At 36.5% G+C, this 26,379-nt stretch overlaps 2 long non-coding RNA genes across 2 annotated transcripts; one reads left to right on the top strand and one right to left on the bottom strand.

Annotated features, from left to right (window-relative positions):
• Positions 1 to 641: 641 nt before the first annotated feature.
• On the bottom strand, positions 642 to 14,738 carry LOC119075838. Its single transcript, XR_005087479.1, has 3 exons — positions 14,609 to 14,738; positions 14,203 to 14,208; positions 642 to 653 (listed from the first exon to the last, which is right to left on the bottom strand). It is a non-coding gene; the product is annotated as an uncharacterized LOC119075838 (long non-coding RNA).
• On the top strand, positions 3,945 to 15,729 carry LOC119075830. Its single transcript, XR_005087471.1, has 3 exons — positions 3,945 to 3,978; positions 5,264 to 5,267; positions 15,718 to 15,729. It is a non-coding gene; the product is annotated as an uncharacterized LOC119075830 (long non-coding RNA).
• Positions 15,730 to 26,379: the final 10,650 nt, after the last annotated feature.

Here is a 26,379-nt window from a genome sequence, read left to right as displayed (position 1 = left end):
TCCTTGCTCCGATGGTTTCGCTTTAATAATTTAGGTTCAGAGAAATCATCAAAAACGAACATCGCCTAAATATAGGCTAATTTCACTGACAAGATAGTTGTGACTGTTTGGATCAGCATGAGGTTTATTACATCTGTCAAAGTGACATCTTAAACTTCAAACAAAAATAAATTTGCGAAATGGTCACCAAATCGTAGATTTTGCTTTAGAGCTATTCCACTAATAGAAGTGAGGAAAATTAGAGGTTTTTGTGACTAATTCTATATCGGCTTTCTTTTGACGTTTAAAACGTCACTCTGACAGATGGCATAGACAACTTTTGAGCAGAACAGCTCTTCTTGATCAAAATCGGTCGTGAACCTTACAGTTAACTTTTAGAGGACTAATGGAGCGACAAAACTTAAGAGCAATGGACCATTTTTTGCAAATTTGTAGCCTACATTTAGGCGGGAACGTTTTTCGATGATTTTGATGAGACGCAAAAATATGTTACTTTTAAAAGAAAAATGGGTTTGTGGGTAGCTTAGCCCACTCGGAGAAATCTGTGCAGAATTCACAAATTTACAGAATCTGCAAAGGCTTCTGCAAGTGTGATATCACCCACAAACCAAAATTTCCTGTAAAAGTGAGTTTTGCGCGCTTTAATGGTTTTACTTAAAAAAAAGATTTTTGTTCAGAGAAATCATCAAAAAGACAAATATGTTCCGCCTAAATGTAGGCTACAATTTTGCAAAGAGTCAATTACTCTCAATTGAGCTGAGTTTTCCTCGACTTCGCCGTACATTCATTCAATATTTCGATTTTTGACGAAATTTATTGCTGGGAAAATGCGAAGGCCTGCCTTAACTGTGGAAAAGAAATGCACATTCTCCGATAAAATTTGTGTCCGTTTATGATTTTAATATTTTTTTCCAACAAAATCAATTTGAACCTAAAATAATAACTAACTGAAACAACATTCGTTCAATATAAAAGCCGCCAGGCATGAAAGAGGCACCTAAATTGAAACGTTCTGAAATGTAGTTGTTGATTTTCACCAAGATTAAATTGATTTTATTTTGAAAAAAAAAGCTTCGACAATATGTTAGTCTTGTAATGTTTATAATGAAGCATTAGCAGATACAGTGGTCGCTAATCTAGTTGGTGGCGCTGACACTACAAAATTTCCTTCGCGGAGTTTCACAACTGATAAGTTCAACATTCTACTATAACTCCCAAGATCGTCTGCATTCTCTGCAATTCTATAGTTCTAGGATACGGAAGACAGTGGACCATGAAGACGTCACTTATATTTAGGAACTGACCTCTGGTGACTTCAAACTCGTTTAAAGTCCAAATCTTGACCGAAAAAATGGCCAAAATCGTAACACATGTCTTGTGTCTAGAACAAAGAAGTAGTAGGAACGTCAGGACTCGACGTTATTTTGGATGAGGACTCCATAAACAGTGACAAAAATAAGTTTATCGAGCGAGTTTATCGTAAAAGTAAATTGCAATTTTCATAGGAAAAATCGTCAATAACGTCCCAAAAATGTAATTACACAGGCACAAGCGCTATTATGCAGTTCAAAAATAACATTTCTCATCAGGCCATGGTGGTACTCGATACAATGCGCTATGGTGCTCATACCGATCTGCACACGAACAAGTCTGACGAATTATAGTTGAAATGAAATTTCAACTCATCACCAAACTGACTAACTCGTGACAACCAGTCTGTGATGAAGGTACCACAAACCGAACAAAACAAGTGGTTGCACATTGAGAACTTTCCGTCCCTGTATTGATATTTCGATTTTGGCGGCTGTACCGATTACATTTCGGTTTCATTCGGTTCAGTGGAGCTTGTAAAGACATCAGTGAATTTTAGAGAATAACCCGTAGATAGATAAAATCTTTATTTAAAAGACGTTCTGCTCCTATCGGAGTTGCTATTTACACATTAGTTTTTTGCTTAAAAATAAATTTCCAAAAATTTCTACCAAACAATTGACAGTTTACCAAGTTTGGCTCGAGGTTTCGTCCCAAGTGAAAATTAAAGCCTGAATACGTCAAAACGAATACGTCTTCTGCTTCAGAAGACCATAGAATTAGAGGAATGAGGCTTTGAGACTGTTAAAATAGCGGATTGAAAGTAATGAAGTATATAAGAGACTTGGAATCAACACTCGCGAGAACTTCATTGAAGCCTTTCTTCTTCATTGAAACAGTTATCCGCTAAAGTATACCATGATATATATGCTGCTATAAATTATCCCAACAAAAATCCCTTCGAGAAAAGTGTGACGCAGTCTTTGAAGTACAATTTCTAAAATGAATGATATCGCTAGAGTTGACGCTTTCAGCTTCGTTACGCAAAAATTAAATTTTACACCCAATTTTAGTTCAAACAAGCTGGCTTAGCTTTTCTCATCATCTGTCAAATAATTTTAACCAAAAAAAAATTGACTCGAAACAACCAAAATTTTACCAAAAAAATCTGCGTCGCATGTGGCAGATAAATGTTCTTGCTGGTCTGTTCCTGAACATTTGCCACTTTGCGACGCTGAAAGCGTCAACTCTAGCGATATCATTCATTTTAGAAATTGTATTTCAAAGACTGCGTCACACTTTTCTCGAAGAGATTTTTGTTGGGATCAGTCGTTTTAGAAGTTTTAGAACACTGCTTTTCATAACAGTTTATAACAGAATTCGAAAATTTGACGAAATTCGAAAATTTGACGAAAATCGAAAATTTGACGAAATTCGAAATTTGACGAAAATCGAAAATTTGACGAAATTCGAAAATTTGACGAAATTCGAAAATTTGACGAAAATCCCAATTTACCCACCCATTTCCAACTTTCGACATTTTTCACAAATGCCCCTCTGTTCTACTCGTAAAACTCTGAGACTTTGCCGAAGAAAGTAATTCTCTATCTCTCATAACCCAAAAAAATATTAGTCCTTTCATCCTACGCTCGAGTAGCTCAAAATTTGGTCACTCTAATCACTCTAGCTCAAACGAATCTGCCCCGATTTTTTAAATTATTTTTTTGTTCGAATCGTGTTACGAATACCTTTCATTTGATGGGTCGCACGCCTCTGTAGGCTTCAATACAGCTAAGCTACAGCCGAAAACGCGTTCCCGACCCTCGAAAACCACACTCAGAAACCACTTCGAGGCCAATAAAACAAAATTCTGGTTTTTCCTGGGGGTAATGGCGTATCACATTTTCATTTTTATGCCCACCCTGAGGTTCCTGCAAAATTTCATGGAGATTGGCTGACTAGTTTCCGAGATCGACCGTCGATAGATAGATAGATAGAAACATACAGAGTAAGTTGAAAGATTTTGATTGTTTGGGAACAGTCAATTTGGTGTATTTTGTATGAAAAGTGACCAATTTCAAAACGATGTATCTCCGGCAATTTTAAACCTACATAGTCGAGTGATAGCTCGTTTTGCTCGTATTTGAAGCGAGAATAAGATGAAATAGGATTTGTGGTGATACACGCCAAAGGAAAGAAACTTAAATTCTCGCCTATATATAGTTGCCGCGTCTCAAAAAAATTTATTCGTTCTTTTTTTGGAAGTTAGACTGCGTCAAGTCCTCCGCTAACGCTCCGGACATGATCCGCGTTCCATTCCCGTATCAGACACCTCCACATTTAATTTTCCTAAAGTAACGTCCTAAGGTTCACTCAAGCTCCATAATTTGGGTAGTTGCATTGTGTTTGGTGGCTGCAACGATGTACACACTGAATGACTCGTATGACGTATTTCAAACACTTGTGATTTGTGTTCATATGTCTGATCTAGTTTAGCCTACATTTAGGCGAGATATCAATAACTTTCGTAAGAGAGTATTTGCATACCTTGAGGCCTGGTTCGGAAGTCACGATAGGTGCCAGACTGCACTTGAACGCATTCCCTTGAAATGGGCGAAATTGTGACATTTTGCTAAACCCCAAATGTCAGCCCTTCCAAGTGAATGCGTTATAGGCCCTAAATATAGCTCTGTAAATAGGTCAAATCAAAAATGTTCTCGTTAAATATGGTCGATATTTTAAAATGATTTTCAAGTTGAGTGAAAAAAACATCTTTTTGCTTTTATCGAAATTTCGCCTCAAAGAAATCAATCGAAAAATAGTCTGTTGAACGATCCCGGCTAATTAATGGGCAATTTATAAACCTTTTTTTTCCCTATCTCGAAGCACATAAATATCACATCACTAGCGTGCATCCAATTCATAGCAGGAAGCATTACAAAATACAAAAAGAGAGAATGTAAACAAAATTCATTATTTCCATTATACAAACATGGGATTAAAAAACCCAAAATGTGGTCTACAATCGTCCTTTTGTTACAATGCTCGAATCAAATCTTTAGATAGATTTTCATCCAGTCGTTCAGCATATTTTATATAAAACATTCAGCACACACGCATTTGTCGTATAAGCATTTTAAGTATCATAAATAGAATGGAAAAAAATTGCATTAAATACCGTAGTCGTGTCTAAATGTTCAAATCCTCGTACCCATATTCTCTAATGATGCATTTCCTCATATTCAGTTTTATGGTTGCGTTTGTACTCATACGATATGCAATTCGGTGACGGAATTGAGATGTTTCTTGCCTGTTTGTAATATCCAGAGAAATGATGAGTTGGTATGCCTGTGACGAGATAGAAGGAACATTGGAATGACAGTTGGCTTCTATGGAAGAGAATGTGGGAGAATTGCATACAAAATTGGTTATATTCTCTCCCCATAGAAGCCAACTGTCATTTCAATGTTCCATCTATCTCGCCACAGGCGTACCAACTTATCATTTCTCTGATAATATCGTAATGACAAAGATTATTGCACCGAAAAGGGAGTGTAACTTTAGGGTGCGGCGTTACGAATCATAAACAAGCGAAATGAAAGTTCATTGGATTTAGTTCCGTTTCAAATGGGATGGCGATATGTCAACAGAAGTTATTTTTCGTACGTTAGTAGTTGGCGAAACTGCGTCACCTTTCGTCTGTCGTTTAAGCCTTTTTACCTTCAACAGAATGATTCGCATTGCTGCCACCTTTCCTAAAACTGTTTCAAATCCTAAACAATAGGATTGTTCCAAGGTCATTTCGAAATGTCAAATTTCATCCACAGAAGACAACATAACCTCAACATTTAGGTTGACGAAAATTTTACCGAAAAATTTACAAAGAAATTGGTTGACTTTTAGGTTATGTTCATCTCTGTAGATGAAATCGTCGGCGTTCGTCTTGTCAAAGTTCGGTTTTACAGTTATTTGGAACGGACTTATTTAAAATCCTACAATTACAAAGAAATGATAACAGATGGCGTTTGCTGCCGCCTCACGGCCATCTGTTATCATTTCTCTGTACAATTACGCTATACAGATTCAAATAATAATTACTGTGACCTCAGCCGAATGTTGGACAAAGCGTGTGAGACTCAATACAAGTAACTGGATCGTATCACCTCTATAATCTTCTTCTCATTACATGAGTTAACAACGAAATTTCGACTTACCGTCCTTAAAACATTGCTTGAGAAAAACTTTTTAAAAAAATTCTTAATCCGCCTGAAATCCTCCTTAAATCGAGCTGAAAAAGAAACTTTCTAAATCCCAATCCCTAAATCAGGGTGCACTGCAAAACGTGACAGCCCTGGATTGGACCTAACATCTTTTTGTACTTCATTTCCATATTAGTTTAACTAGAACTGGAAGTAAAGGAAACTTTACTGGACCGAAATCAACTTTTCCTCAAGTTCTTGAGTAAAATACTATTATACTCGGCGTCGCCTCGGATAGGTAAATTACACACAGTAAGTACCATTTCCATCATTTGTGCCATTGTCAAGTCAATTCAATCCATGAAGATTATTACACATAACAAAGAGAGCAACTTTAGAGTGTCAAAAAAAAGGTTTTTTGCACTAGTGCATCTGAAACTATCAGTGAAGTCTCATATTCAAACCGATGAAATGTTTAGTAATGCTGATCAACGCACTTCAAGCATGAGTGGTACCCTGACTGAATTGGTTACTGAAACTTGACAGTGTGTCATACAACTGTAAAAAACCATTTCATACAAAATAGTACTCTATTTGGCAGCTATCGCCTGTGATCACTTTTGCTTGAAGTGCGTTGTAAATATGCAATTCAGTGATGAAGTCAGAGATGAATAGGCTTCGCCTCGGATTGGCAATCTATTATCTAGTGCGATAATATACCAGCATATAATGTGTTTTATGAGCTGCGGCCTCGTGTCGTAATACACATTGTGAGGCTAAAACAAATACTTTGCACCGAAATCATGCTGAGTCGCATAAAGGATATTTTATCCTAGTCTATTCAAAGATGCATGTACGTAAATGTCTAGTGAATTATAAAAAAAATGAAACAAATTTTTACACAGAAAATCAAATTACATTTTTCTCATGATTCGCTAAACATGCCCATGCATAAAGCTAAGACCCTCGCTAAGGCCTTACATTGTGAATATTTTGGTCATTGCCTGGTCATATGTGAACAATGTTTGTTGTCGTTAACATTCGCATTGCACAATAGTGTCTCAGAATTGCAACAGAGTGGCCAAGGAAATATTGTTTGTGTCGCGTATGGTTCCATATTTTGGCATAGAACCAGTTGATTCCGTCCGGGAATTGCATAAAACGTTGTATACAACACGAATTGTATGCTGGTACATTATCACACACAATGTCCTGTCAAACTCGGCTTCGTCTCGGCTTGACAATCGACGTCTAGTGCGATAATATTACGTTCATACGATTCTTGTTGCATAAATAACTGTTATATCAACTAGTGTGAGATGTAGACTGTCTTATGGCTGTGTATGTATATAGGAACTATATAGCAAAAATTTAGGGCCTCTTATATAACAAAACAAAAACAAAATTATTTTTTTTCACTGAATACATCGAAAAAACGTTTCTGTGGTTTTTTGTTGGAGGGAAATCACTTAAAAATAAAAATAAAATCCAAATGAATGGAAATCGGTCCTAATATCCGTACCACTAATATTTACTCACTTAATCCTCTACATAACATTGAATGTAAAAAAATCACGTATAATCATCCTATAATCTGTATGAGAACGAGTTAGGCGTTCGGTTTATGCAAATCGATTATTTATCTTTGAATACATTGGGTCTGGAGCAATTTGTTTTATGACAGAGTCGGATAGTTCGACTGACAACATTTCAAGGTTAGGAAAATCAGTTTTTGTGATAGAAGAGGAATTTACTGAAGCAAATTATTTTGATAGATAAGAAGTCAGTTCATTTCGAAATGATTGTTAGCAACATTGATCATTAGTAGTCCAGTCAGTCAGCCGATAAGGAAATATGAATTGTGAGGAACAGGGCTCTACTTACCTCAAGAATGACATAAATCCAGTAACGATCCAAAAAAAAAACTCCGATAAAAATGTGTAAAATCCTTAGGTTCTAGAGGTGGGAAGAATTCACGTCGTAAGTGCGGTAGAAATTCAAAATCTTTCTCACGCAAGTCTTTCTAACGCAGCGTCACTTTCATACAGGGAAGCGTTGAAATGTCATTTTCGGTTCACTTTTTCAGCGCTATAAATTCAAATTTTAGGCACACTTATTCGGCGTGTTGCACTAATGGATATTGTATATTGTGGTGTTCGTTATCATAATTAAAAAACTTTCGGCCTTGAAACCTGGAATTAAAACCATTTTGGTGCAGTAATTGTGATCATAATGTTGTGTTTAACAAATTTTGCAGTTGACGGCCATCCACAGCATCCCGAGTTATTTTTGTGACTGAAGGAAAGTTCGGATTAATATCGAAAAATCTGACTTCTACGAAGTGTGAAAATCCTGGCCTATATCTCGACATTAGGGGTGTGCGATGGAGAAAGGATCGAGACTGGCTTAGTCCACAAAAAATTGCATTTTGCCCGAATTTTAAGCCAAACACTCACGACACAAACGTTTCTCAGATGATTTTCAAAAACTTTTCTGTTCTGCATAGCCTTCAACATTCCCAAGAATTTGAGCCCCCTTGCGCAAAAATTGAATCCTTTTCCAGATGAATTTACGAATTTTCAGGTTCAAGATCCACTCAATAGACGGCGAACTTTGACGACTCACGAAGAAGGCTTTTTCGACAAACTTCTTCCGGATTTTATTTTTCTCTGTTGCATTGGACTCCATAGTAGAATCGAACTGATACAGCGAGCAAAAATCTCAAAGAAGTTTTTTTTTGTTAGAGGTCAAAATAGGTGGGAGGCCGAAAACTCAAAAATTTAGCTTCTATGATCAGTCAAAAACACTCAAAGAGTAAAAGTGACGCAAGTCCCTGTGCATACTTCCAATACAACTGATATCGCTGGATGTGACGCATTCTGCGCTTGTACGCAAAAACTGTAACAGCAAAAATTTGACCAAAGAAATTCTAGAAACAAAATTTTGCCAAAAAAAAATTGCGTCACAAAGTGGCAGATGGTTCGGACGTATTCTTGCCTATTTTAAAAAATTTCTTTAAAGTACTTTCCTCAATATCTGCCACTTGTGACGCAAAATTTTTTTTGGTAAAATTTTGTTTCTAGAATTTCTTTGGTCAAATTTTTGCTGTTACAGTTTTTGCGTACAAGCGGAGAATGCGTCACCTCCAGCGATATCAGTTGTTTTGGAAGTATGCACAGGGACTTGCGTCACTTTTACTCTTTTGAGTGTTTTTGACTGATATCAGTTCTTTTGGAAGAATTAGTAAATTGAAAAAATTGAAAAAAAAATTAAAAAATTTGAAAAATAAAAAATTTGCAAAATTTGAAAAAAATTGAAAAATTTTAAAAATTTTGAAAAAATTTAAAAAAAAATTGAAAAATTTGAAAAATTCTAAATTTAGGAAAAAAAATTGTGACGAGCAGAGCTTACCAAAAGCAAACAAATTTGTTCTACCATACCCATCCACACACACACACTTAAAGATGTTCTTATATGGGGCTTATATGGGAACTTCGAGGAGCCCTAGCTCCGAAACGAGACCGGTTCCCCCCAAATTTTTTTTTCTGGAATGTCTTAGAATGACGACTAGAATCTACTCCCAAAATTTCAACAAAATCTAAAGAAGACTTTAGAAGATATGAAACACGGACGGACGGACGGACGGACGGACTAACAAAGTAACGTAGGATTTTTTCATTTCGTTTAAAGTACTGAAATTGACCAAAATGTATGGAAATGGGGCTTCTTGGAAGATTTTTTGCGTGGCCAAATTTTAAGCTGCAAGAACGTGTGATAGCTCGTTGAACTCGTACGGACGCCTAGTTTTTTTAATGGTAATTTGGATTCATTTGTCTTTGAATTGTAGAACTTCAATATTTGCTGTATGGTTCTGCAGTCTACGACAAAAATTTTTTTTTAAATTTTTTCTAGTAATAGGACCTGCGTCACGGGCGCTATGCTAACGCGCGCCCATGATCCATTTCTTCATACAAATTTCTACAAATTTCCAAGTTTTGAATATCTCGGCCAAATCTGAACCTTATAAGGCGTGTGATAGCTCGTTGAACTCGTATGGACGTCCAGATTACGAATGACTTTGGGGGTAGTAGGAGCAAAGGGGGAAAAGTCAAAAAGTTCGTTCCTCAGTCCTGCGGAAAAAAAAATTTGTCAAATTTTTCAGTGTGAACGGACTTGCGTCACGGCCCTTCAATAACGTAGGGCCATGATAATATAGCTCCGATGTAGCTTTGTTAGGGTTTGTATGTGTTAGTAAATGAAAGTTCTAAACGTTCTAAACTGTTCTACAAAACTGACAGTCTCCTGACAGCCTCTTGACAGCCTTTTTGAATATTGAGAGTAGTGCAAAATCATTAAAATAATTGTTAAAAATATTTCAATTATAGTAAAATACCACTAGTGCACTGGCGACATATTATTGCCACACCACTCGTGTGACACCAGGGCCTGGAAAATTGATTTACTAAAATTTGTTAACAAATTTTGAAACATTTAGCAAATCAATTTTCCGAAAATGAGCCCTGTGCCACACTCAATCGTTGCATAGACTTTGAAATGGAAGCAGGAAGAACTAATTTGAACTCAATTGGAAGAATCCAACTGGACTTGTGACAAATGAAGTAGTAGATTCGATGATCTTGTTCTCATTGCTAATAGGTTAACAGCTGCTTATCGAAATCAAATCGAACCTAGCCTATCTAACAATCAGCAAATGTTCCATTTCTTGAGAGACACACAAAATGAACTGGTAAGGCAAATTATGTTGGGCAATATTAGTATACCTAACCTGACCGTATATCCGACTGCCCTAAACAAAACCACAACCAACTAAAAGTAAACGATATATAGCCTCTGTAATACGATACTGCCATACTTCAATTAATTCGTTTTTCCGTGTAATTCTTTCCGGTTTAATTTGTTTTCTATGTGGAAAACAATCTCCCATATTGATGGATTATACGAAACATATTCTACGACCTTACATTCTCTGATTCGTTTTCGAAATAAAGAGACATCGTCGACTCCATCCCGGTTCTCAAAGATTATGATTCCACGAAAATATTCGTTCGCTCGATGTGTGTGCGATGCGAAATTGTTAGTATAACCAAATTTCGTGTTGTTATATATGGTAAGTGAAGTACCACTGACGGAATGTCTAAGATATACACGTATCATATACACAAAAGTAAATAATTAAATAACGGACTCTATTGTATGATGCAATCCGGAAAGCACACCTTTATTTATATGTTCAAATAAATAGGGTGTTGTCCTTTGCAACAATTTTTCGTTTATTAAACGAAAGGGGTTTCCATTTCTGTAATATGTTTGTGAAGAGGATATATTGATGTGCATGCAGCCTATCCTATATAATATACATATTCGTATAGCCCAGAGCTTAAGGTGATTTGAAGAATTTGATACAAAGACGAAATGCGGTAGTTTGAGTCTATTAAATATCTTATATGGCAGTTGGATGGTAGAATGGTAATTTTATCGGTGAACTATGATGGTATAGGAATGAATAGAGCAAAGAGATTAACAAATGAAAATTGTCGGATTTTTCGGCAAAACATTGATTTGCGTGCGAAAATGTTGCAAGAATTTTTAGTCACAAATTCAGAATTTCCGCATTATCCTTTCCATTTCTGATGGTAAAAATCTTCTTTATTGTTCTACAACCCATAGACAGATGATACAATCCAGTATCGACACCCCAATGTCGAAACAGTGTAAGCTGTAAGTATTGTGACAAACAGTTGGTAGGTTTCTTTGCCGGTTTAACAAACCAACACTTGTGACTAATGATCAAGAACTTAAAGATGCGAAAGGATATCACTAGTTTTACTGTTGCCAATTTTAATTCTGACAAATTATGAAAATTCTTAAAAAAATCTGAAGAAACTCAGAAGAGTCTCAAAATGTCCAATAATAAGCCTGAAATCTATTACTTCATTTTTGATCACAGTAATTTCTAGATATTGATTGATACATTACGTCCGAGGTTACAAATTTTCATTTTGACGTTTAGGCGGAAAAATATTCGTTTTTTGATGAATTCTCTGAATCAAATTATTTTGTTTTGAAAAAGTAAAACCATTTGGGGCACGCATGTGTTGTTTTTCGCCTTTGCCTTCGCCTTTGGAGACGCCTTTGGAGATTCTGTTTTGTGTAATCTGCACAGGTTTTTCCAAGTGGGTCAAGTTATCGTCCACAAACCATTTTTTCCTTTAAAAGTAATTTTACACCCAATTTTAGTTCAAACAAGCTGGCTTAGTTTTTCTCATCATCTGCCAAATAATTTTTACCAAAAAAAATTTAGACTGTAAACATCCAAAATTTTACCAAAAAAATCTGCGTCGCATGTGGCAGATAAATTTTCTTGCTGGTCTGTTCCTGAACATTTGCCACTTTGCGACGCAGATTTTTTTGGTAAAATTTTAGTTGTTACCAGTCTAAATTTTTTTCGGTAAAAATTATTTGGCAGATGATGAGAAAAACTAAGCCAGCTTGTTTGAACTAAAATTGGGTGTAAAATTTAATTTTTGCGTAACGAAGCTGAAAGCGTCAACTCTAGCGATATCATTCATTTTAGAAATTGTACTTCAAAGACTGCGTCACACTTTTCTCCAAGAGATTTTTGTTGGGATATCAGTCGTTTTAGAACGAAATTCGAAAATTTGACGAAATAATGAATATTTGACGAAATTCGAAAATTTAACGAAAATCGAAAATTTAACGAAAATCGAAAATTTGACGAAAAACGAAAATTTAACGAAAATCGAAAATTTGACGAAAATCGAAAGTTTGACAATAATTGAAAATTTGGCAATAATTGAAAATTTGACGAAAATCGAAAATTTGACGAAATTCGAAAATTTGCCGAAATTCGAAAATTTAACGAAAATCGAAAATTTGACGAAATTCGAAAATTTAACGAAATTCGAAAATTTAACGAAGAAAGTAATTCTCTATCTTCCACCATTCAAGAAATATCTCCAAAACCCCAATTGACCCACCCATTTCCAACTTTCGACATTTTTCACATATGCCCCTCTGTTCTACTCGTACAACTCTGAGACTTTGCCGAAGAAAGTAACTCTCTATCTTTCATAACCCAAACAAATATTAGTCCTTTCATCCTACGCTCGAGTAGCTCAAAATTTGGTCACTCTAATCACTCTAGCTCAAACGAATCTGCCCCGATTTTTTTAAATTATTTTTTTCTTCGAACGAAAACCTTTCATTTGATGGGTCGCACGCCTCTGTAGGTTTCAATACAGCTAAGCTACAGCCGAAAACGCGTTCCCGACCCTCGAAAACCACACTCAGAAACCACTTCGAGGCCAATAAAACAAAATTCTGGTTTTTCCTGGGGTAATGGCGTATCACATTTTCATTTTTATGTCCACCCTGAAGTTCCTGCAAAATTTCATGGAGATTGGCTGACTAGTTTCCGAGATCGACCGTCGATAGATAGATAGATAGAAACATACAGAGTAAGTTGAAAGATTTTGATTGTTTGGAAAAATAAAAGTCAATTTGGTGTATTTTGTATGAAAAGTGACCAATTTGAAAACGATGTATCTCCGGCAATTTTAAAGCTACATAGTCGAGTGATAGCTCGTTTTGCTCGTATTTGAAGCGCGAATAAGATAGAATAGGATTTGTGGTGATACAGGCCAAAGGAAAGAAACTTAAATGTTCGGCTATCAATAGTTGCCGCGTCTCAAAAAATTTTCTTCGTTCTTTTTTTGGAAGTTAGACTGTGTCAAGTCCTCCGCTATCGCTCCGGACATGATAACTTACAAATTTCGTCAAACTTATTGCTTGTTGAGTGGGTACCTAAAATGCTGGCTGCTTTGAATTTCGTATAGTGACTGTGCTTCTGTTGGCATTCAGTTAGTTTTCTGAAAGTTAACTGTGAGCCTCACGACAGATTTTGATCGAGAATAGCTATGATTGTTCTGATCAATGTCTACCCCATCTGTCAAAGTGACATTTTAAACGTCAAACGAAAACATATATTCGAATGAGTCACAAAACCGTTCATTTTCCTTTTTTAGAGCTAAAGAAAGATCTACGATTTGGTGACCATTTCGCAAATTTATTTTTGTTTGACGTTTAAAATGTCACTTTGACAGATGAAATAGACCTACTACATAGCTAGAACCCTATGTCCTAAAGTTCATAGGCCAACGAATCACAATTTTTTTTTCAACAAATTTCATGATTGAATCGCCATTCATGACGGACTTCGTAATTTTCCATTTTCTAAAGGGTACGAAAACGTGAACCGATTTTCAAAATTTTTGTTTCCTTCATTGATGAATCAAATTAATTAAATTCCAGCAGAGTTTTCCCTGTATGTTCAATGGCCGAAAGCTGCAGTGGCCGACTTTTAATTTCGTGCACTATTTTGATGCAGCTGTTTGACCAACCGGTCCATGTAAACAAAGAAAGTCAGTTAATTGTATAATCAGAAGTAGATAAAAGTGGCAACAGTGCTTTGCTTATTATCTTGACACTAACTAACATTGTTTACATCGACCAGCTGGTCGAACAGATGAATCGAAATAGTGCGCAAAATTGAAAGTCGTACACTGTATAGTAACTCCGAACCGATTTTCAAAACATTTATTCCAATCGACGAAGAATGCAATACCTGCAACATGCATTATTTGCTCCAAACTCCACACTCTGCTACATAGACTAATATCCACATCTTGGGTTATCAGCGAGGTTATCAGTAGACATAAAAGATGTTCTGTTTTAAAATGCAAATTGTTTTTGGATATTTCCCACTATCTTTGGTATTATCTCCCAGTCTATGTCTTAGATTTTATTGTTTCTTTTTACAGTCGTTTTTAACTCATTAAAGAGCATTTGGGCTTTTGGCCTGGTCAATACGCTCTCCAGCAAACAAGAATCAAGTAGCCTTTGGATTTTGTATGCATATTACAGCGTAGTCAGTCAAAATGTAGAATAGTGTTTGTAGAATGCAAAAGAATAAGTTATGAATTTGACACAGAGACCTGAGAGTGTGTTTGCTAGAGGAGGTATTGGTCTATTAAGAGTGTCCATTACAACTGTTAAACGTCCAGGTACCTCAATCGGTAGAGCGATGGACTCACGCCCTATATGTCACGGATTCGACTCCCGTGTCAGACATAGTTCATAGGAATTTTCCTAATCGTAAACGATTAATCTCTGCTGTCAGTCACCACTAATCAGCTCTATCGACCGTAATATGTCTCCAAGAAAACAACAAAAAATGCTGAACACAGTTCTCATACGTCACATGCATCAGCCGCAATCATAATTCTAAAAAAAAGTCAACTACTAGCGACACCTATGTTCTAATAGATAAATCATACGATTCACAATTGTAAAATCTCTCGAAAATATGGGTAATGCACAACTGTTCTCGAAATATGGGAGCTGTTCTCGACCATATATGATATTCTATCTACAGTCAACTAACTACAAGGAAAACTCATAGATGTTTCCTCTTTCGAGGATGAATATTGAATGAATTTATTTAGAAAAGCTACTGGGTATTTATACCCTAGACGAGGATTACTGAGGCTGTTTACATTTAGTTGGCACACTAGATTTCTGTGTCACCACAGAATACTTCCCCCTCAAAGGAAAGTTAATCCGAAACGTTTAACAAATTTTCTTCCATTTCGGCGATCAAATTGACGTCGTCTTCCTCCGGGGTGGTGTCAATTTCGATCATGTCAACCCAGTTTTGTACAGTATTGTGTGCAGATGGTACATATTGTGTTGCGGGAAATGGAACCCTCGATGGAACCATGTTGCTGATATTCGTGACGGAATTCGATTCAGATTGAATGATATTGACTGGGGCAATTGGAACTATTTGAGGATGGTCCAAAATGGGCATGTTTTGTGGAACCATAACGGGAGTAGCATTGTGAGTTGATGATGATGTACTTGTTGTGGTATTGGATGCCATCGAAAGTTTTTCCAATCGTCGTTGGGCTCGGTTTTTTCCTGATGGTGGGGCAATATAGGAACAAATATTTGGGCCAGGGCAATTTTACTTTCTTATTATTTTTTTAGATTTGTTTCACAACAGTGATCTTTCCTTTCAGATATGTTTGTTCAACAGAAGTCTGAATTAAAATGCAATTTGGCCGAAAGCGAGCGCCGTATTTATAGGGCAATCTGTGTCTACTAGATTGAATTCTGATTTTAATCTAGCAGTTCACTTGATTTTACAGAGTGGTTTCCGTATACCGGACGACTTTGATTGTAAATGTCGTTTGGTCGATCGATTTGGGAAATGTCTGATAGATGGTAGTTGGTGCTTGTCCATTTTACGCGGAATGTTATTTGAATATTTATTTATTTTTTATTAAATGTTGGACAGCATAAAGCATTCCGGAATAATTTTAAATTGTCAAATTTCTTGTTACTGCCTTTCATTTGCAGGAATACGCACTGCACGAAATGTACTTTTATTGTATGGTGATACTTGTCTGTGGTAGCAGACTTTAGGCAGTAGGATTCTGTATGTACATTCCGACTGATATTATTCGACTCAATGATTTTGGGTTCAATGAGTTTGATTTGAACCGATCAGAAGATTTTGGACTTCTAGGCGCCGGGGGTTTTTGGTTCATAATATCAGATTTTTTAGACTTAGGTCATTCGTGAACTTGAAATTGCTATGTGCTAATTTCAAGGGTGGTAAATTTATACACGATGACTTTTAATTTTGTTACGTTCTGTGATGGTAAGAACTTGTGAAACTAATTTACATGGAAAAAGGTTGTGTTATCGCACAGTGGATAACTCATTGAATCAATTTCCATGTATCAAGTATTTTCAATTACAACGGGTAGAAACGGAAAGTTTCAATCCTCGACACGATTCGTTATTGCTAAACGGTTCCGTCATTTATGAGTTAAGTTGTTTAAGACTTTGACTCTAGATGGATAGGCGCATAGCTTAATTTGCGAAACGCTGAGCCGGGTGATTGGACTAATGTTTGACGATTAGTGATTGTCACAATTTGTTTAGACGATTGTAATGAGGTAATACTTGATTTGTTTCGTCAGAAGAATTTTTAGGTACTTTTTCCGAAAAATTGTTTCAATTTTGAAGTTTTGAAATATTCGTTAAACTTTAAAGCTTATACGGAAAACGTGCAGACCTTATCTCCATCACAACGATGTCTCGCACCTGTCACAGCATTACCTGATTGTACCGTAGTACGGGCGGAACGTACATCTCAATTTCGATAAATCGAAATTGGTGATGGTGGTATAGATAGGTTATCACTATTACGTTTTCCATGAATAATTCACGAAAACGGTATTCTCTGATCGAACGATTTAGTTTCACTAAAAGTTGATTGATAATTTTTATGAAAATGGTTGTGAAACCAAATTTCTGGGCCGAAAAGATAGTTTTTTGGTTGACTGTAGTTCTCGTAATTAGGTGGTAAAGTTACGGTAATATTGTCGACAACATTTTAGCCAAAAGTATTTTGTGCTAAAACTATGTATATATCTTACGACTAAATTTTTAATTTTGTAACTTAAGCTAGTGGCAGAGCTTACATGCTACAATTCGTTTCTAAATTTAGTCATTGGTTTTCATTGTTGAAAACGCAATTTTAAAATGTTGTCGAACGAAGTATAGATGGCACTACTTCGTGATATTTTAAATTCGTTATTGACGACTGTAATGTTTGTGGGCTCTTTTTTTATTTATTATTTGATTGGTACAGTCCACTGAACGTTTATTACGAACAGTGCAAATTGGTGTTGTGCCAATTTGGTCTTTCATACATGAGATAATTTCAGGGCTATTGCTAGCTGAAATTATAAGACTCAGTTCAGAATTGCTAATGAACTTGTCGGGGTCACCAATTATATGGGAGCTGTTCTCGACCATATATGATATTCTATCTACAGTCAACTAACTACAAGGAAAACTCATAGATGTTTCCTCTTTCGAGGATGAATATTGAATGAATTTATTTAGAAAAGCTACTGGGTATTTATACCCTAGACGAGGATTACTGAGGCTGTTTACATTTAGTTGGCACACTAGATTTCTGTGTCACCACAGGCCCATTGGCGAAAATTCGTAACCATTACAGAAAATTTGTTGTTATCACCAAGTCCAGTTCGTAACAAGAAATTACAAGAAGAAACTCAAAAATAGGTAACCATTGCTAAATATCTGTAAAATTAACAGCGAGAATGGTCCCCGATAGCAAGTTACGGTGCGGTTGAATGTATTTTCACTGAGTATTCCAATGCACTTTTGATATTTTTGGATATTATTAGTCAGCTGAACAAGGTTCCACAACAATTTTTGATTTTCATCCTGTCCATCCTGTCTGCAGAGAGAGTGGTGGAAAACTGGTTGTGGTTTCAATCGATAATGCCTGATTCTCATAAAGTAATTCTAATAACAATTTGTACAAAAATTCGGTACCATAAGTGCAAGTGATTTTCAAACAGTCATAGAGGCGTGGATACTTGAGGGATGTTTTCAAATCATGCACAAAAATTTCGTCGTGGAAGGACACATTTCACTCATTCACGCAACATATCGGCACTGTTGACATGAGTCAAGTGTGGTGTCGATGGACAGCTGAGACTTCCGGGATTTCAGAATTAACCATTTTAATAAAAAAAAAATAATAAGTATGTTTCAGGTGCCTCTGAAACTTGCAAATTTTACCAAATATGTGGGAGAAACTTTGAGCTGCTGTCGGCCTCTACATAGGCGGTCTCCAAAAATAATTTTTTTGTTATGGGTAGAGGAAATGTTGCTCTACTGCTAGAACTATTTATTAACTTCATCCCTCAAGCATCGACTCTATGACTGTTTGAAAATCACCTTTTTTCAACTTTAACGAGTCTCTGCCGGCTTCGCTTGCACTTATGGTACCGAATTTTTTGTAAAATTGTTATTAGAATTTCAAGCACTATCGATTGCAACCAGTTTTCCACCACTCTCTCTCTCTCTGTCTCTCTCTCCCTCCCTCTCTCTATCTCTCTATCTCTGCCTCCTCTCTACCTCTCTCTCTATTTCTATTTCTCTCTCTCTATCTCTTTCTCTCTCTATCTCTTTCTCTCTCTATCTCTATATCTATCTCTATATCTCTCTCTATCTCTTTCTCTCTCTATCCATATCTCTCTCTCTATCTCTCTCTATTTCTATTTCTATTTCTCTATCTCTCTCTATCTCTTTCTCTCTCTATCTCTTTCTCTCTCTTTCTCTCTCTTTCTCTCTCTTTCTCTCTCTTTCTCTCTCTTTCTTTCTTTCTCTCTCTATCTCTCTCTCTATCTCTCTCTCTCTATCTCTCTCTCTATCTCTCTCTCTATCTCTCTCTCTCTCTATCTCTCTCTCTCTCTGTAGACAGGATGGGCTATGCACCAATGTCACCGACGATACGGATGAAAAGCAAACATTTTTGTGGAACCTTGTTCAGGGCTCCGAGCTGACCAGAGATGGGAAATTACCGGTAATTTATTTCTTGTCGGTAATATTACGTAATATTACGGTAATATTACGTAATATTACGGTAATATTACGTAATATTACGGTAATATTACGTAACATTGGGTAATATTACCGAAATCTTAAATTACCAATATTACCGATGTTTTGGTAATATTACGTAATTTACCAATACAAAATTGTAAGAATTAGACATTTTACTACCAGACTCATGCGAAAGTTGAAACTTACAAAGCAATATGCAAAGAGAAGATTCGATATTTTTAACGTTGCGAATTGGCAACGGACGCATTAGAATATCTATGAGTAAGTGTTACGTTACATAGAAAGTGAATGAAGGAAAAAAAAGATATGCCCTTTGCGAAAATGATCCTTTACACTGTGGACTATTTTCTGTCCATTTTTCGTGAATTTTATGTGAAACTCAATTTTCACATGTGTCAGACGGTAAACCAGACTACATTCGATACTGCTACATAATTGATTGCTTATGAAAGAATTTTGTAGTACTCAGAAACTCACTTGTGTGTTTTTGAGCAACTTGCTTGAGCGTTTTTACACAGTAACTGAAGCTTGTTGTTTGAAAACACCTTTATCACATAAATGAATTACTTTCGCTGCATGAAATGTAAACTACTATTACATGCTTCACTTTGAGCTTTGCTCAGCAAAGTATAGTTTTACTGAACAAGACAATAGATTATGTGAAATCTTACTTCTTGCGTAGCAGTTTCCAAATGTTTGTTTCGACTATTCGGATTATTATTCGGTACAAGAGTCGTAACGAAGATTTGAAAGCACTTATGTTACATTATGACGCTAGATATTTGTGCATAGATTGTGACAATTGTTAATGTCGCTACCACAATATTCAACGATGGCAGTGCCGGCAACTCGGTCTTTTAAAATACGAAATTTGAAATGAAATTTCATTTGCTAACAAATTTAAATTTTCGATCTAGAGCGTGGAAAAATTGTTCTTATGAAGTGACAGAAGACCGAGTTGCCGACAGCGTCATTCAGTGACAACTCTGAGAGAAATCGTAAAAATCCACGCTCTATTAATTATCAATTTCGGTTGAAGCACATTCGACTGTTTTTGAACAAGTTTTTGAACTAGGCTGACAGTTAAGCAGTTCACAATTAATAGAAGGGCTATAGGCCAATTTACCGTTTCAATAGAACAAAATTATACGATAAAATACACTTGAATTTGCTAAAAACAAGTAATTTCTGTTAAAAATGATTAAAATTTACAAGATGTTGACTGATTTTGGGTAATATTACGTAACTTACGTAATATTACCGAGGCTTTAAATTACCAATGTTACCGAGCTTCGAGTAATATTACGTAATTTTACGTAATATTACCGGGTCCATCTCTGGAGCTGACTAATAATATCCACAAATATCAAAAGTGCATTCGAAATGCTCAGTTCAAATTCATTCAACCGCACCGTGAAGTAGGTACAAAAATAGAAACTGGTAAAATCAACAGTAGTCGCAACAGTAAACTAGTAAAGTCACGAATCAGTAACTACAATTGACATTTTCGTACTAAATACTAAAAAAACTGTTGGTTATTGATTTACCAACTACAGACCCAAATCAGACTCATTTTCAAAAGCAAAATGAATAATAGTCTGAAACGAAAAGTTTTCGACACTTGTGTCCTTCCAGTGCTCACTTATGGAGCGGAAACGTTAACTTTAACGAAAGCATCCGAAGATAAATTGAGAGTGACACAAAGAGCCATGGAACGGAGTATGCTTGGAATAACACTCAGAGACAGAATGACGAATCAATGGATTCGACAACAGACCAGGGTCGTTGATGTCATGGAAAGAATAGCATCTCTGAAATGGAGCTGGGCGGGACATATTGCAAGAAGGACAGATGAACGTTGGACCAAAAAGATCATGAGATCACCAGAGAGATGGACAAACGGAATTAAGAATATTGCAGGTACAAACTGGCAGCAAATGGCAATGGATCGTACAAAATGGAAAGAAGTTGTAGAGGCCTACATCCAGCAGTGGATAGAAACAGGCTGAAAAAGAAGAAGAAGAGAAGACCCAAATCAACAGTGCCGATTTTGTAACTCAACATTTTCAGTGTAGTTTCTTGTAAGAAGGGTCTATACATACTGCTGAAACGACGATCCAGATTTTAGTGGAACCTTCTGCAAGATTATGACAGTTCCTTAAAACTCTCAAAACCCGCTAAATATATTTCTTTAAATAAAAACCAAGCGAAAGTTAATTCAACAAAACGTAAAAAGACGATACGTGAGAGCAAAATAATTATAAGAAAAGTTTAATTTAACTAAAAAAAGAGGAAATTTATTCTTAATTCAAAATAAAGTACTAATAAACACCACCCTTGCAATATAAATTATCTTATCCCTGTTATTTATTTGTGTTTTTTTTACTTCAACTTATTTCAATTTTTTTTTTCTCTTCTTTCCGAATTACTAATTTCAAACCCTGTTCCACAGCCGAGCTAATCTTCGATGTGTATAACTATGCCATGCATATATTGAGTTCCATATATACACACACACCGTATATATTATATAGTTTCTCATTATTTCTTATAATAGCTTTCTATTTTATTATAAATTTAGATAAATCTTCGCTCTCAGGTAGAAAATAAAAAAAAAACATTCTCTCTGTATATTACCGAATATATGTATAAAATCGGAGGGTATATTATTCCCTTGACTGTTCAGTCAAGGGTCTTACGTCAGAAAATACGTCTTCATTACGTTCACATAGATCAAGTCCAAGGTTATTCAAAATGTCAAAAAAATATCGACAGAGAACCTAACCTGAAAATATGTGCAGCGAAAATGAGCAGGCCACTTTGTTGACGTTTGAAAATAGAAACAATAGATCATTGTTGTCATGTGCATTTGAAATGTCAAAATGATTGTCATTTTCACAAAGCTAACATCAAAGTTTGAAAAATTTAGATGAAATTTTAGTTGTTAGAGGTTAGTGAAAATGACAGTTAAATGCTTAATATGAAATGTACTTGACAGGAGAGAAATGGTTAAATTGGTACACCTGCGGCGAGATAGAAGGAACATGTGAATGACAGTTGGCTCCAATGGGAGAGAATGTGAGAGAATTGCATGCATAAATTTTCTGTTTTAAAGCCCGTCATTGCGAAATGACAGGACAGTTTCCCGAAAATGTATGTAAAATTTTATCACAAAAATTCACCGAAAAAATTCAACGAAACTCACCTCTTATGCTTTCCATTGTATTCGGCCTAGTCTCTTTAGTTCGCCAAGGCATATTTGAACACTAAACAGTTTTTACTCGATGCAAAAACAAAAAGTTTTTTTTTGTTTTGTCGCGACAAAAACACAGAAAACATTTTGACACAACTGTGACACTCCGCTACTATAAGTACTAGAATCAATGTTTGCTGTGTTCACTTCGGCGGTAAAATATTTTCATTCAAAAAAGTGTCGGACATTTAAAAACAATCATCAAACGGTTGACAAAGGGTAGCGTAGTAGCGTATACATTTAATAATGCTCATCGACCATTTTTTAAAGCTTTACAAGAGCTCAGCGGACATTCTCTCAACGATGTGAGAGCATTTATTAAAAATTTAGCCTCTCGTAAGACTGCGCTGAGCGTAAATAAATGTTCGTTCCTCTTTAGTAAGCTAAGAAGACTTCGCTGAGTCTAATTATGCCACCTCTTTGAATAAAAATATCGGCTGAGTTCTAATAATTCTTCGCTGAGCTTTAACAAACCTCCGCTGAGCTCTAATAATTCTCCGCTAGGCTTCAGGAAGTGTCCGTTGGGCCTAAGGAAGTTTCAGGAAGGCTTAATGGAGCTAATCGGACACTTAGCGGAGATCTGCCAAAGCTATGTGAAGTCTTATTAAATCATAGCAACAATTATTAGGTATCCGCTGATGCTTATTGAGTGTTCGCTTAGCTTCATTGCCTTACTACAACGTGCTAAGGTCTGACGGACTCTTAATGAAGCCTAGCGGAGACTTATTCGACCTCAGCCGATATTTTTGTTCGAAGAGGTGGCATAATTAGACTCAGCGAAGTCTTGTTAGCTTACGAAAGAAGTGGGAGAGGTTACAATTTTAATAAATGTCTACCATCGTTGAAGTGTCGGACACTTTTTTGAATGAAAATATTTTACCGCCGAAGTGAACACAGCAAACATTCATTCTAGTCCTTATAATAGCGGAGTGTCACAGTTGTGTCGAAATATTTTCTGTGTTTTTGTCGCGACAAAATAAAAAACAAAATTTTGTTTTTGCATCGAGTAAAAAGTGTTTTAGTGTTCAAATATGCCTTGGGGACATGAAGAGACGGTGCACGAATACAATGGAAAGCATCATGGGTGAGTTTCTTTGAATCTTTTCGGTGAATTTTTGTGATAAAATTTTCCATACATTTTCGGGAAACTGTCCTGTCATTTCCCAATGACGGGCCTTAAGCGAGAGTTAAAACTGACAATATTTCGGGATGTCCACTTCCTGTGGTACAATTGGTTTTTTTAGTTCTGAACATATTTAACATTTTTTAGAGTTTTTAAAGTCATCAATGTTCCCAGTCAATTCGGTCAATCCCTCAGCGAATTCAAATTTTGCGCCAAAATATCATAGACTGGGAATCACCTAATTGACTGGGAACGTCGATGACTTGTCAAATTTGTGCTATCTGACAAATCTAAAATTGTGTTTTCTAGAGTTAAACAAACTGTATTGTCTCCTAACCCTTGCCTTCAATTTTAATGGTGTTTTTACAGTCGTTTCAAACTCATTGCAGTGCATTTGGGCTTCTGAACTATCTGGTCATAAATGTAGAGAATGGAATTTTGCAAATAAAATAAAAGATTTGTTCAACGTCTCTTGATCAGTCAAGTGACCTGACCCAATCATAAGTTGGGACCCAGTATATACCTTGAAATTTAAACTAAGAAAAATAATTTCATTTCTCCATCTATATACACAAACAACAAGGAAGAATTATGGCAGACGTCATTTTACTGAAAGATTTTTTTTTATTCTTTTCTTCAAAATTATATGTTTGACTATCTCTGTTCAGCACTTGCTCCATTGCCGAATAAAATGGAAAAGGAAAACGTTGTACGAAAGTAGTATAAAGTGATCTATGGTTTTTATGATTATTGTAACGGACTATTTCGAATTTCGGATATTTTTATTTATTTTTTCTCTAACACACATCTCTCATGTATAGAGGTCTTGTTATATAGTGTAGCTGATATAATCAAGGTAATGTTGAGTATGAAATTGAACTATTTTTTTTTTCGATCTTTCTTTGCTTTCAAACTTGAAAATCTGAACATTATTACATGGGGACCGGGTACACAATAGGAGGAATGTTCAGTGAGTGGTAAATAAATTACAACTGCTCGGGCCAACAAAAAAAGTGTAATTAATAAGTGAATAGATATTTTGGATTAAAGCAGATAAAGAGTATGACTGGACGTCTGAAAAATGAAAAGAAAAGAAAACTGAAAACAATTCATTCAGCTGATCTGGCGGCTGGCTGCTCGAACAATTGTTGTTGATTCTTCAACACTAACCAGTACGACTAGCTACCAGCTAGACTCTAGTTTCTTCGAATAGGATGTGAACTTTGGGGGATTTGAGGATAAACACTTAATTCGGGCGTGTTGGCCTTTCAACGTTCGTATTTATTCTGCACATTTGCAAAGCACAATCGATCGTTTATATTTTAATCGCCGGCTGCGATTGACTTGCTGTTGGAGTTACAACATCCTCCCACCAATTATTTTCTTACAATAATTCCCATTTCTTTCGCTCTAACCATTTCCCTTCATTCATTCTACAGAAGTTCGTCCCATTGACGATTCAATCTTTGTTGTCCCACCGACCATTGAATTATCCATACGTCGACAAAACTGATCCAAGTAAATCCATTCAACTGATGACGGCTTGTGTCCCATTGACGGCTTGTGTCCCATTGACGGCTTGTGTCCCATTGACGGCTTGTGTCCCATTGACGGCTTGTGTCCCATTGACGGCTTGTGTCCCATTGACGGCTTGTGTCCCATTGACGGCTTGTGTCCCATTGACGGCTTGTGTCCCATTGACGGCTTGTGTCCCATTGACGGCTTGTGTCCCATTGACGGCTTGTGTCCCATTGACGGCTTGTGTCCCATTGACGGCTTGTGTCCCATTGACGGCTTGTGTCCCATTGACGGCTTGTGTCCCATTGACGACTTGTGTCCCATTGACGACTTGTGTCCCATTGACGCCTTGTCTTGAATGTGATACGTCCCATTGACGACTTCTCTTGAATGCGATGCGTCCCATTGACGACTTCACTTGACTATGATGCATCCCATTGACGACTTCTCTTCCCTGTTCTCTTCACTGTGGTGTGTCCCATTGACGACTTCTCTTCACTGTGGTGTGTCCCATTGACGACTTCTCTTCACTGTGGTGTGTCCCATTGACCATTCGTTGTCCCATTGACCATTCGATGTCTCATTGACCATTCGTTGTCTCATTGAGCATTCGTTGTCCCATTGACTATTCGTTCATAAATTGTCCTTACGTCGACAATTTATTAAAACTAATCCATACTTCGACGATTGATCCATACATCGACCAATTCGTTTCTGACATTGATCATACGCTGTCCATACATCGACTACTTGCATGATTTGTCCACTGTCGTGTGTGTGGTCCATACATCGATCCTCACATTCTCTCTTCTTGCTCCCACCATTGAAGCCAATATTCACAAATCGTCCCACTGACGATTTGATTCATCCCATTGACATCGTTAGTCCATTAATTGACCGTCACTTCACAAATTGTCCATACGTCGACAATTTATGATTAATCCAACCCCAAAAGTCCACCCGGGGGCGCCAAATGTTGATTCTTCAACACTAACCAGTACGACTAGCTACCAGCTAGACTCTAGTTTCTTCGAATAGGATGTGAACTTTGGGGGATTTGAGGATAAACACTTAATTCGGGCGTGTTGCCCGAAAGCAAAGCACTATCGATCGTTTATATTTTAATCGCCGGCTGCGATTGACTTGCTGTTGGAGTTACAACAATTGTATTACAGCTCGTTGAACAGTGCCGCCTTTTCCATATCGGCAAAATGGGCAAATGCCCGTGGCGCCCGAAGAGGAGCAGAAGAAAATGACGCACGAATTTCTTTAAAAAAAATTTAATTTTAATAAATTGGAGCCTATTTTTCCAATTGCCCGATGGCGCCCAAAAGCTAAAGCTAAAGACTGCACTGACGATAGAAGCCTAGTTTACTACGATGCTACAAACTACAGCTACTCCCCGTTCTATGGTTCGC

This window comes from Bradysia coprophila, unplaced genomic scaffold, assembly GCF_014529535.1.
Source record: "Bradysia coprophila strain Holo2 unplaced genomic scaffold, BU_Bcop_v1 contig_232, whole genome shotgun sequence".
In the NCBI taxonomy this organism is placed as follows: Eukaryota; Metazoa; Arthropoda; class Insecta; order Diptera; family Sciaridae; genus Bradysia; species Bradysia coprophila.
The sequence above is the reverse complement of the archived record's forward strand: the minus strand, read 5'-3'. Positions and strand labels throughout refer to the sequence as shown.